The following is a 14855-nucleotide window of genomic DNA, read 5'->3' as shown; positions in this document are numbered from 1 at the left end:
TATGTAAAAGGGACCTTGTTATTAGAACAACTATCCACATTTAATTCCTTGCATCTTCATCTTCATTTATTTTCAAAAGATGATATAAATATAATTGTTATAATTAAGACAGTGCCCATCTTGTATTTTTTTTATTAGAAAATATTTTTATTTACATGACCTTGCTAATCTAGTGTATTTATGCATGTATGTATGTTCACTGTTTACTAATTGTAATTACTTTTTTTTACTCATTTACTAACACTGTAAAAGGATATATTGCAGGATGAGTCATTCACTGTAAAGGGAAGAAAGCATGTATTGCTTGGATTTGTCAAAATGTTTTGTATCTAAATTAAATAGATTGGCTTTGTCCAAATATCAAAATTTATGTTTTCAATTTTATCCCAATTAAATATTTTGTGCTCTATGCTAAGATCTACTTTAATTTATTGCTACAAAGGGAGATAACAAATAAACTTAAATGCTTCTGTCTCCATGAAATAAGCTTTTCCAACGGAAATAATAAGTCTAACATAAAATAATGTAAACTGGATGAATAAAATATTTTCCAGGGTATAGTATCTGGTATTTCCTTGAACTATCAATAAAATATAATTTTTGGGTCTATCTGGCGGGTCATGGGTCAGGCATTAGTATTTCCAACGGTATGGGGAGAGGTATTTCCATGAACTATCAATAAAATATAATTTTTTGGTCTATTTGGCGGGTCATGGGTCAGGCATAAGTATTTCCAACGGTATGGGGAGAGGTATTTCCATGAACTATCAATAAAATATATATTTTTTGGTCTATTTGGTGGGTCATAGGTCAGGCATTAGTATTTCCAACGGTATAGGAGAGGCATTTCCATGAACTTGCAATAAAATATAATATCTGGTCTGTTTGGCGGATCATGGGTCAGGCATTAGTATTTCCAACGGCAAATAGAAAACATTTCCATCAGCAGACAGGAGGGATTTCCAAGCGATACTTTTTCCATAGGTATACCGTTGGAAATAATGGAGTGTGTCAGAAATCGCAAATTCTTTTCCATGGACCCTTCCTACGGTGGGAAATCACATTTCATACCGTGGGAAATATTGTAAATTCTAGTAGTGGATGTACGAAAAGAAAAATAAAATTGAAGTGGTTTAATTTCTTTTTCTTTATATTTTTTCTAAAGGATTTGTTGGTAGGAATTCACATTATAAATCCCAGTGAATTAAACTTCAAATTCTAATTTATTATAGCTTCATGTAGAATCAGTTTGGAGGTGACTTTATTATTCCACACATCTCAGTCATGACCGAGTTTGAATATTTAAACTTAATTTCTAAAGTTACAATTAGGGGTGTTCATTGGGTCCGGTTTATTTGGTTTTGAACCGAACCGAATTAGTTCGGTTCAAACAGTTTGGTTTGTTTGGCTTAATGGTTCATTTCGATTTGATTTTTAAAACTGAATTATAACTTCAGTTCGGATCGGTTTGAAAAATTTCAAAACCAAAATAACCAAACCGACCGAACTTTTATATAATATGAATTTGATCCAAACCGCCCCGGTTTATTTCTTAATACTCTGGTTTATTTCTTAATCAATTGCTTTAAATACTTGATTTATTTCCAGGGCCGGTCCTGAAGATTTTGGAGTCCGGGGCGGAACAAAATTTTGGGCCATTTATATATACCAGTGTTGTAAAAAAGGTCTTAACGGTGATCAAACCGTTATAAATACACATATTGGAGGTCTATTAGTGAATATTTCCGATTAATCGGCCGGTTATTCTCGATTATTCTCAATTATTCTGTTTATTCTCGTTTGATCGTCCATTTATTTCCGTTTATTCCCATTTATTTTTGTTTATTCCAGTGATTATTTATCCTTACATTGCTTTTTTTTTTCTGTGACTGTGATAATAAGTTTCATAAATCATATATTGCAATTTTATTTGTGCTGGATATACATCCAATTTTTTTTTATATATTTTTTCTTCTTAATTTGAATTAATTGATTAATTCCTCTATTATTTATATACCAATATTTTTCTTACTTACTGATGTAATTTTTTCAATTAGTATATAATCTTTATATATTAAATTAAGTTGTTATTACAAATTAAATTTAGTGATTTTATATTAGAATGTTTCATGTCTTTCAAATAATATATTATTAGTATTTGAAAACTCTTAATTCTCGAATTTATTTTTTCATTAAATAAATGTGTTACTTACACATGTAAAATGCGTATGTATTATTAAGCGTAGTGTCATGTTATAATAATAGAACTAAGTTAAATTAAGTTTATTTGATAAGTTTCATAAAACCAATTTTTTAGTTGCCCGACATAGAAAATGGTGTAGTGAACGTATTCTACGCAATTTTATCTTTCAAATGAGATCCATGATAACGTACTTTCGGGCTCATCGTCACACAAGTATTTATACCTCATCGTGCAAATATTTATACTTATACTTGTAAGTATTTATCTTCCCCAATCGTGTTTAACTTCCATAAACTAACTTAACTAACTAGTTCAATTAAATTTATTCAAAACACTGTGGTATTCCAAGTTTAATTAAATTCATAGTTATAAATACTTGGAAGATAATAAATTAATACTTACAAACTAAGATATTAATACTTGCATGTCTAACTTGATATGACTATATGGGGGCACTCAAACTATATGGGAAGAAGAATCATACACATTTTTAGAGGTGGTTTTTTTTTTTCTTTTTTCAATGTTGTCCACATTTCTCATGATATATGAGGAATTTTGCGAATCTAAAATCACGAGCGTATTCTACGTAATTTTATCTTTCAAATGAGATCCATAATGACATATTTTTGGGCTCATCGTCACACAAGTATATATATCTCATCATGCAAATATTTATACCTATACTTGTAAGTATTTATCTTCTCCAATCGTGGACCCCGCATCTCTGCATCAACCTTCTCTAATAGTTCCTGCGTCAACCTTCTCTGCATCAACCATCTCTGCATCAACCTTCTCTAACAAAAATAATTTACCACACAGGTATAAATACTGCAGTACATAGATATAAATACTTGTAATACTTGATATTAATACACATGCTAACGGTGTTGTTGTTTGTTTTTTTTTTCTTTTTCCTTTTTTTTCTGAGCATTAGTTGAAGATGATTGATGGTGTTAACCATGTATATCCAAATTAATAGTGTAAGTAGAGATACTTTTTCCAATTTCTGTTGCGACCACATTTTTCATTGATGTACATTTCATTATTCGTGTAATCTCTGATGGTAACATTTAAACTGTGCATCATAGTGAATTGAACCTCATATAGCAAGTATTTGATAAACTGAGTTCATATATATACTTAATTACTATCTAAGATGATAGATGGCCTACTTATTTCTCTATATTTGTAACATAAATTTAATCTACACCTGGTGATGACAAAGGGATATTAGGTTTAGGCCAAACCTTTACGAGTATGAAAGATACAATATTCTTCTTGAATATCACCAATTCGTCTCTTTACTCGCCCCTCTCTTGCTAGCTACTTTCATTTGTACTCACCAGGCTTCATTTTTTAGATCGCTTTTCTTATAATGAAAGTATTCACACCATCTCTCCTTCTTAGAATCTTACAAGCTTGCAGTGTGGGGTTGCCCTAATTCAATTTCCAAAGCTAGAAGTTTTAGAGAGGAAAGAGTTCCAAATATATTTTATTATATTATTTAATTGTGTCAGATCAAAGTTAGAATCATATTCCACCAACCTGGATTTTCGCATTTTATAAAGAAAAAGTCTTTACCCAACGTCATCTGGTATGTACCGATCAGTTGTGGTACTGTCATGTGTCATTTTAATGTTTGAAGTATTAGAGAAGAGAAATACAAAGGACGAGATTGGAAGTTGAGTTCAAATGCCCAATAATATTGTCTAGCAGCAGCAGCTGTTGAGTCCCTATTTGAGTTGTGCTTTAGTGGGAATATCATACATGCATATTCTAGGTTTTGAGCTAAGTTAGTTGATGGAAAAACCTGCTTCGTGTCACTACCTCTGTGTTTGAAATTTACTGACTGAAATTCTCACATTTGATCATATCTTAGTAGTGAAAAGGAGACTGGCCTAGAATGTTACTTACCTGCAGACTCCACGATGGATGACTTTCCTTACACAGGCAGCTTAGGTTCTTATATGCAAAAAGAAAGACTACTCCCCCACTTCTGGAAAGACAGACCTTACCACATAGGAGAGAGAGGGGCCATGTAAAATAGTTTAAATTTGGATAAATTTTGGTAAAATAATCTTGCAAAATAATTTTGATATAGTTGATTAATTTTATTTATGTAGCATTTAGGAACATATGCAACTTTTTTCTTAAAATGGGTCAACGCATAACTGATATTATATATATAGCAATTGAGTTATCTATTATATATTTTAATAACATAAGAGTTTACTATGAAAACTTCAACATGATACTTATAAAGGTGTGCATTCGCCCAATTGACTAGTGATAGCCAACATTAATATGGAGAAAAAATAATGCAGTAAAATTTAATTGAAAGTATTTTCTGTTCGCCCCGGGTAAATATTCCAAGCTTTTTTTGTTCGCCCCGGGTACCATATGATTGTAGCCTTCCATTGTTATTTTTGGGTGATGTACTAAAATAATTACTGTAAGAATGGAATAGTAAGAAAAGTACATACACAATGGAGCAAAATTTCACCTTGTCTGGAGGTTTTCTCTTTGATTATTAGATGATGTATCATGTGATGTCCATCATGTATCTTGCATTAATGTAGACAAAAAATATACAAAGAAATGAATAAAGCTGAGGGCCTCAACTGTAATTATATAAAGATAAGGGTCTCAACTGTACTTATTCATTTGCTCTTTTGATTTATTTATTCATTTGTTTGTTTGTTTATTGTAAAGCTCTTTTGGGATGAAATGATTCTCTATTAGGGGCCTTTATAGTGTTATAAGTACAGAAGGAGCGAACTAAGTGGTTTCCTACTTTCCTTCTAAATTTGTTGTTTCTAGTCCATTCTCCTATATACTTGCAGAATTTGAGAATTAATTAGGAGGAATTGAGTTAAATTCATGCAGAACTAAGACATCTAGCATTAGTCAACTGACGCAGGGTAAAAAACCTGAAGCTCCTTGCACAGTTTACAGTAAATTGAGGATAAATCTTCCTTTTTTTTTTAAAGATTGGTAGCAGCTACCAATATTGAATTGAATAAATGTAGTAAACACATTTATTCAATTGAGGACAAATCAGGTGCACCAAAGGCCCAAAGCCTAAATTCATGTACTTATTGGATTCCAACGTAGAACATAATTTCCATTTTCTATTTCCAATATGCTCAGATGTAAATTCTGATAAATAGATACAATCTAAAGCAGTGAAAATTTTACTTAACTCTTTTCTAGTAAGTATGCTCAGATCAATTGAGCAACATTGGCAAGCACTGAGAAGCCTAAATTATAGACCGTTAGGAACAAATCGTAAGGCAGAAGGAATTAAATCAGCAAACCTGAAGTTAAATAGGAGGGGCAACTGTTCAATCAACCTGGTGCTCTTCTTTTGTAGGTGACTGAGCCAACTGGTAAGATAGATGGTTAGTAGTCAAATTTTTTTCCCAAAGCAGCAAATTGATCATGGAAGGTTGAAAACGGATCAACATATATTTTTTTTCCAGCTAATTATTACAATAACTATTATTATTCTACTTATTCTAGTATTAAAATCTAAACTCTAGGTACATAAAATTGAAAGGCATCACGATGACTTAGGGCACGGCGCAAACCGAGATATCTATAGAAACTACTCGCCAGTCATTGATAAAGATCAAATCAAATGTCACCCTTGGTCCAATTAACTCTAATGAAGAATCAATTAAGTTACCTAATGGCAATGTCGAAGGTGGAGCAGCAACGAAGCGCAAATTGATTGTGAAAAAATTAGCTGGAAGGTTGAAGTCGGTGGTGAGAAGGGTGAAAAACACCTAGAGACACAGAAAAGGCGGAGGCTCTGAGTGTGGGAAGCCAACACGTTGCGGAAAAACTCACAATGTGGCACACTCGAGGGAGCTGCGGACGACAGGTGGGACCCCATGCGAACTGGAGAGAGGCGGAGAGACTGATTTGAGGCTTGAGCCTTCGCTTGTTGTGGGGAGTGGGGATGGCTGTACCACGCGCTTCACTGGAGAACCCCAGTAGCTAATGGATGACGAGAGGTCAGGTAACTTTAATCGATCCGCGTCACAATTTATCGATCAGATGGCAATGGGTAATGTTGTTCATTGCTGACATCAAAAGACATTGGAAATTAAGGTAAGTATAATTTATATAATAAGAATTAATAATATAATTAAAATAGTAAAAAAACATATATATAATAAACGTATCGTATTCTTGATTTTAAAAAATTATCGTATCGTTATATCTGTATCGATCGTATCCGATACGATACCCATACCAGTATTCATGCAACATAGCTATTTACTATTGGTGTAGTCAAATCAATTTCCCTGCAATCAATAAATCCTTTTGTCTCCATATGTAGCGCACACGAGGGTACAATTGTCATTGTCTACCTTTAACTAAAATAAGTACTCGCCCAACTGAAAAATTACGGAAGTCATTGGATACAATATGGATCGGGTGGAGATATTTTTATATCCGTACCCGTTATAATAATGAAAAAAAAATATTTTTTTACTCATCTTTTCGAATATGGTATGGGATGGGTAAACGGATAAAAAAGTACGTACCATTGACATTTCATTTTGTGCTTTCGATAAAAATATTTTTCAAAACAAGAAAAAATAATAATGAATATAATTAATTTGTAATATAAAAAATTAATAAAATACAAAACTTTATTGTATCATGTATCATCTTCATACAAATATATATATTTATATATATAATTTTATTTTTAAAAATTATCTTATACGAAAATGGATAGGATAACGAAAAAAAATTATTACCCTTATATGTACTCGAAAAGCCAACAAAAAAAAATCTTACTCTTACTCGTATTTTCCAATTAATACGATACGGATCAGATAAACGGGTAAAAGGGGTGCCATTGATACCACTATGAAAAATAGGGACATTAATAAATTATTTGTGTTTGAATGGGCAAAAGTCTAATTATAATTTTTTAATGGATAGATACACAAAACTTGACAATTTTAGTGAATATAAATAACTACGTTTCTCATAAAAAATTGCAACAGATTAATTTTTTTTTTTTATAAAACCTCATATTAATAGATTTCATTTTTATTATACCTCTTATTGTATCTTTCTTTTTTTTTGGTTTGATATTTTGACCTTTTTTGTTAAAAATATAATTTATATTATCAGAACTAATGGAGTGTAATTGGCATCTAAGTTCTTGATTAACAGTCCTATCAATCAGTGATCCTTTCATCTTACAACATATGTCAACGTCTCATTTGCTGGTGAGAGTAATTAGTTACCGATTTTTTTATTTATATAAAAAAAAATTAAAATTAAAAAAAAATAACTAGTTTGGCACTGGATTTCGAAATCTATACCCAAATCGCAAAAGTTTTTTGCGGTAATTCAGTCTAAAACCTTAAAAAAAAATTGCGGTTTTAGGCCCTGAATCTACAAAAAATATTTGCGGTTTGGATACTTTTCAAAATCCAGTGCCAAACTGGTTATTTTTTAAAATTTTAATATTTTTTTGGATATAAATAAAAAAATCGGAGGTGAAATTATTTTCGCAACTGGTTGCAAATTGATAGAAATTTTTCAATATGTTGTTTCTAGATGAATTATGTGAAGAAGAATTGCAGTTTTTCATTATAAAACAAGAAAAAAATATAATTGATCCATTAACTAAATTACAGGGCTAAAATTAGGGACGGAACCAGGATTTGAGCATAGGGATGCTAAATAATATCATATAAAAAAAATACATAACACAATATAATACAAAATAAGAAAATCCTTCACTATTTGATTTCACAAAATATATAATAAATAACTACACCAACAAAGTGTCATGTCTATCAAAATTAAACTAAACACATAATATTCATATATTTGTATTTAAATTTTGCCCTATGATTTCCTAAAATAAATAGTTCAACCGACGGAGCTATAATAAATATTTTTTGTTTATTCGTTTCCAATTCGTTTCTAATTTGTTTATTACATTATGCAAAGAACGGAAGGCCTAGGCCCAAATAGATCAAATGAGTCAAGTTATATTTTTTAAAATTTACATTGAAGTCCTCTAATTTAAATATTTTTTATAGGAGGGGCTTATACATGTAAAATGAATAATATAATATAATTTCTATATAATTGGTAATAAAAAAATTGCAAAGTTGGGGTGGCTTAGCACCCCCAAGTATAGGTAAGTTTCCCCTCTAGCTAAAATAAACCATGTTTCAGTAAATGATATATTCTAGCACAATAGGAACTCCAAAGAAGTTGAGAATTATAAAAAGAAAACAAAAACAACAGATTGTAGTTATGCCCTCATAATTTGTTCATTTATTTGCCATTTTCATGAGATATGATATCCCCTTTATTTCAATTTGACTTTTGTTTTGGTCTCCATTCTCTTTGAGTTAAAATCTTTCTAAACAGTTTTCTTTTTTTATATATTTTTTTGTGGAATTTTGTTTAATCTCTGTAAGCTTCTACATATCAATAAAAAGATCCTTATTATTCTTCTATAAAATAAAAATGAAAAAAACGATACCAACCAAAAAAATTTTTACAATCCGCTATATTCTTTTAAAAACAGTTAAATAAAATAATTTGGAAGCACGGAACGAAAAGCTGGAGTAGCTCAGTTGGTTAGAGCGTATGGCTGTTAACCATAAGGTCGAAGGTTCGACCCCTTCCTCTAGCGCATTATATGTTTTTGTTTCTCGTCAAAATCTTTAAAGGCCCATACGGCCATATTCAATTATGGGCTTTCCGCACTTAATCTCTTTATTATTAAAATTGGGCCCAATAAAAGCTGCGCAAATCAATGCACTTTCTTCATTTTTCAACAAACAGTTGCGTAAGACCAATGTAAATCAATAAGAGAGAAAATGTTCACGTCCATTGGGTTTTGTCCATCATTTGTTCACAACCTTATCCAATTCCGTTTAACTTGTTTTAATGACTCCGATCTCCACATTTCAACAGAAACTGAAATACGCATATATAAACAAATTTCTTATTATCGCTATTGATCTCTCTCCTCCCTCCGTTCTTTCCAACATCTGCGTCGAGTCCTTTTTTCTATGAGACTACTACTCTATATATCTCTAGAGATAGAGATTCCGATATGAATCGTTGCTACCGTCAATTCCAACTGTAGCAACGAAAAAGATTTCTATATCAATAGCATAGTTAGAAAAGAAGAGGAAGCTCAGTTAAACCTCCTTGTGTCATTCACGCTATCCAGTTTAGCTTAGTCGTCTTTGCCTCATGATGAGGGTCTGCCCGCCCTTCTATACTTCTTACCCATTGAGCTTTATAGGAATTTCTAACCACTTTCATCAACCTAGTTCTTTCTTATCCAAAAGGAAAGGTGGTGATATATGATAAAGAGCAGAATCAGACGATACCAGCCCTACCAAATTGATTTAAAGGATTTGGTTAGAATGTTTTGATTTCTGCATGCTGTTGTTTCTTTTATTTAGGTGTGATCTATATATATAGACAGCTCTTTTATTAAGGTGTGATCTGTTGAATTTGTTGTTTTCGTTGTATGTAGTAACAGATCTAGCATTTCAAATGAAATCTGGAAGAAAGAGATGATAGAGAAGCGATATGGAGTATTGATCTATTAATTTCACAGTATTTTCTCTGTTAATTTTACAGTATTCATCTTGTAATTTTACAGTATTCATTTTTCGTTCGCAATGACGATTGTTTTTTTGAGATTACTGACTCGATCTCGTTGTTTAAACATGATCGCGACGGAAGAGTGTATTTCGATCAGATAGAAGACGGTGATATTCAAATCTAGTAAGTTTTTCTGTTGAATTTGTTTTTTTCATTGTATGCAGTAACAAATTTATCATTTTGACTGAATTTTTATCTGAATATTAGTCGTATGTTGTAATTTCGTATGATTTTGTATTATCTGTTTTTTACAGTACATATATATATGAATTACAATATATATGTCTCATTTTACAGGATATCGAACTGTTATAAAAGTTTCTAGATGTTTGAAAATGTGAAGTACGTTTTTTGTAGGATTTGTTATTTAAGTTATAGCATTGAATGATGAATTTTACAGTATTGGTACATATTGAAATGTTTTCATATTACGACACTCCTATGATTTTCAGTCATGTAAATAACTTGTAATATTATTTTGTAATTCTTATTTGTTATAAATCGAATTTGTTTCATTGTTTATTTTATTATTATGCAGGATGACATCTCAAAAGAACGTGTTGTTCTTGTGATGATGCTTCTTACTCATCCGAACAATGAACACAAAAGGTTTTTAATGTAAAAGTTATTTGTTTGTTGCTATTATGCTATTCTGAATGTTGAGGTCAATATTTTTATCTTGTGTTGAACAAATGTTGTTTCTAGTGAACATATGTTGTTTTGTGGTGAACATATTTTTTGTGTGATGATGGATGTATGTATAGATTTAGCAATTTTAGAGTATACATGGTATTATTTTATGGTTTATATTTTGCAATTTTACAGTATTCATGATTCTTTGTAGATTGTAGTTTAAACTGAGATGTAGCATTTGTTACATTTTATCTTACAGTATAGATGGTATTATTTTATGGTTTAGTTTTAGAAATTTTACAGTTATACAAGATTCAATTGAAAATTTACAGTATTATGTGAAAATTTTACAGTATACAAGTTTCAATTGAAAATTTACAGTATTCTTTGAAAATTTTACAGTATACAAGATTCAATTTTACAGTATATATTTTACAGTATACAAGATTCAATTGAAAATTCTACTGGATACAAGATTCAATTTTACAGTATATAAGATTCAATTGAAAATTCTACTATATACAAGATTCAATTTTACAGTTCTGCTGATTCAATTTTACAGTATACAAGATTCAATTGTAAATTTTAATGTGTAGAATATTCAATTTTACAGTATACAAGATTCAATTGAAAATTTTACTGTATACAAGATTCAATTTTACAGTATACAAGATTCAATCCAGTGCGGACGCTAATAATTAACTCTCACTGCTAATAACTTCCTATAACTGTAATTTCCGAAAGTACAGTTTGAAAGTACATTTATTTTGTCTTGTTGTGCAAGTTACAATCTTTTTCTAACTATCATAGGACCACTTGAAATAGTTACTGGATGTTTTGTGATTAACTGATATATTTTATTTGATATATTGTATAATTATACAGCATGTAGAAGTAATTTTACAGTATTCGCGCAAGTCAAAGCTGTGGACAAATGGTGGACAAAAGGCTGTGGACAATTAGACGTTTCCTAAATAAGAACATAACATAGCATATCATCATCAAGATTTGCATAAATTGAAAAAAATAGAGTCAGCTATTAGAGAAAAAAAAAAAGATAGTTAGTTAAAGTTTACCTGAGCAATGCAGGATTGAAGACAAAGACCCTCCAAGAGCACGGTCACATGTCGGGGAAGCAATAAGCGGCCTTAAGGTAGATGGAGTCTGTGATGCACGCACACACATTCCAATAATCACTGAATGAACTATAATTCTTTGTTCCTATACCTTCATCAAGGAAAAAAAAAAATGTAAACTTTATTTGCATAATTCAAAATTGGTCTATTATTCAAGATGTACGTTTTAATTAAATATATTGATGATAATTAATAATCTTCTTTTAAGATTATTATACTCATATATATTAAAACTAAAAGTTTCAGAAAAGTTCTTTAAATTTTTAGTTTTCAATTTCCGATATTACTATATTAGATATCGTCTGGACAAATTTGTTTCGTTGTCATAATTTATTTATTTTTCTTACTTGCTAGTGGAGTAAATCCTTGGATCATAGAGTGTATATATACTTTTTAGTGCATGAAAGATGAAAATAAATGCCAATTAAGAACTTAAGAATATACTAATAATGGAAGTCGTAACAGCTAGTGAAAAATAGTCACACCAACAAATGTTTTAATTATATTCTCCATTTTAATGGTATAAGGAAATATATATAGTACAACTCAAATTATGAGATTGAAATAAATTAACTAAATATTCAAACTTATACATATATAAAACTTCCTATATATTATAAATAGGTAATTTTACCTTTGATATGACACGGTCGAATGTGTTCATTATCTCCAGCATCACTAGTTGTACCATCGGCAGTTGTTGCAGCACTGTGAGTAAAATGCGTTTTAGTTTCCTCCAATATCTTAGCAGAAAACTTGGATAGTATAATTTTAGTTTGGTATTTTATTTAGCTATGTGAATATTGTTTTATTTAAATAAAAGAACCCAAAAGGGACGGTTAATTTGAAGGATATTTTTTTTACTTTTGAAAAGTTAATTATCAACATGTAGCTATATAATTAGTGTTATAAATCATTTTTGAGTTGCTCAAATACTGTATGTTTATCATCATATGTTTGCTTCTTACCTAAATTATCTCATATCAAATTGATGAACTCAAGCCTAAAAAGGATAACAAATTTTCAGTGGTGCTTTTCGTAGGTACGTGCATTTGGATGGATTGTTCAGCTTTGAAGAGAAATATGGGCTTAATTAAGCCTAACCAAATTGCAGTAACGCGTATATATATGGCCCATTTCTGTTGGTGTAAACCTGCAAATTAAATAATTATATCACATATATAGATTGGTGTAAACCTGGAAATTGCAGTAATGCGTTTATGGCCTATTCATATAAATGGGTACGTTTGGATGAAACAAATAATAGAGTAAGAATAGAGCTAATTTTAAGTTTGAGAATAGTAACTAATTCAACTTTTAGTTGGGTTAGTAGAATAGTGAGCTAATTAATCCATATAATAAGACAAACAAAGAATAGTTGATTAAATCTATTCTTGTTCCATTCAAATATCAAATAGCTCAAAAGAATAGAGCTATTTTCGAGTTAGTGCTATTCTTGCTCCATCCAAACTCACCTTATAACGAACAACTACATTAATTGGAAACCGTCCATCCTGATTGAAATGTATTATGTTCTAAACGGTGAGTTTTTGATCTCCATAAATATGAAATATCATTAAATTGTTGATTACCATAGTCACACTTTGTTGAGAAATTTAGGAAATGAATAATGAGGACAAAAGCTTTTAATGATTGTTGTGTACGTGTTTTATTTTTTACATTAATTGATCCTATGTAGTATTTACATTATTGTGTAACCTGTCCATCTAATGACTATGATAATCATCCGTATCGTTTATTTTTTTGCTTTTAATGATTATTGTGTACGTGTTTTATTTCTCTTACAATCATCCGTATCGTTTATTTTTTTGCTGCTCCTGAAAATTTTACAATACCGCTACCTCCATATAACAAAGCATGTGGCAGTTTATATTTGCCTAGTTCTGAAACTTGATGATTCTGTGATTGAAATTGATAGTCCATTTGCATAAAATACTGGCATTGCATCACATTGAGTGCTGACCGCTCAGTGTGTGTATAATCTGTTTGCACTATTTGTCATTGACCTAATAAGTTTTGGATTGATTCGCTTGCATGTGACTGAAGATGTAGGACTTGAGCACAACAATAATAGAGCCTCACTTTTCAAACATATATAAAAAAAAACAAAAAAACAAAACAATTATTGTTAGGGGAACATTTTGCCAGAAATAACAAAAAAACAAAATAACTAAGAACCTCAATTCTTATTCACCCGTACTTAAATATATAGTTTCAGAAATCACAACTGGTCACATTTTGCCAGAACAAATGATAGCTCCTCTCCTAGAAGATCATATTGAACATGAAAGTTCTGCTGTTGAAAATTGCCAATTATTGTTAGGGGATTATTATGACCTAATATGAAAGTTCTGCTGTTGAAAATTGCCGATTATATATATGGTTATTTAACTTGACTGCTTGACTGACTAGCTCCTTTTACATGAGCTGAATTTTGTCATTCCATTTTTTGTTTCCTTTTCCTTTTGATTTCTGCCTAACAAATCATTCTAGGTTTATTTTTCCAGAGTGTTCCTGTACCTTTTGGAAATTCTCCTCTAGAAACAGATATGAGCTTATCTATGGCGATATCAATTATCTGATTTGCTTTTTTTTTTCTTCTTCTTCTTTTTCTTAGTTCTCCCCTAAAAAATATCTTGTTATGATACCATGTATGAATTTGAGATTGAATTGAAAGAGAAATGATTTGATTGATTGATTGATTTTTCATTACATTGCTTGCAAGGATTTATATAGGCTACTTGGCTCTTATGATTGTTGAACCCCTAACAAAAATGCAGAAGAAAGAAGAAAGAAATGGAGGTGTCCAGGCCAACACTGAAATGGAGAAGATAAGAAAGAATGGAGGCGTCCAGTTCCAAGGAAAAAAAAGGAGGGAAATAAACAATTACACATAGATTAGTACCCAACCAATTATGTTGCAATTAATTACAATTATATTTAGGGCACATCTATATTTAGCACGTTATCTCTGTAGGGAATCATTTTTGTCATTTTTGTGTATATTGCACAAGATTCTAAACCACAATTATGGCGTCATCGCAAAAAATCAATAAAAATAGTTATAGCTAGTTACTTAGAATTCTATTAAAAGAAAAGTGGCTGATAGCATTATAAAATTCTATTGTGCAGCTATAGCTAGCTATTTAGAATTTTGATCACATTATTAATTTAAATAACTCGAACCT

General features: G+C 30.6%; 1 non-coding gene across 1 annotated transcript; it reads left to right on the top strand.

The window, feature by feature from the left end:
* The first annotated feature begins 8814 nt into the window (after window positions 1-8814).
* On the top strand, window positions 8815-8888 carry TRNAN-GUU (transfer RNA asparagine (anticodon GUU)). Its single transcript has one exon. It is a non-coding gene; the product is annotated as a tRNA-Asn (tRNA).
* The last annotated feature ends 5967 nt before the right edge of the window (window positions 8889-14855 follow it).

Source organism: Carex rostrata, chromosome 5, assembly GCF_964058835.1.
Source record: "Carex rostrata chromosome 5, lpCarRost1.2, whole genome shotgun sequence".
NCBI lineage: Eukaryota > Viridiplantae > Streptophyta > Magnoliopsida > Poales > Cyperaceae > Carex > Carex rostrata.
The sequence above is the reverse complement of the archived record's forward strand: the minus strand, read 5'-3'. Positions and strand labels throughout refer to the sequence as shown.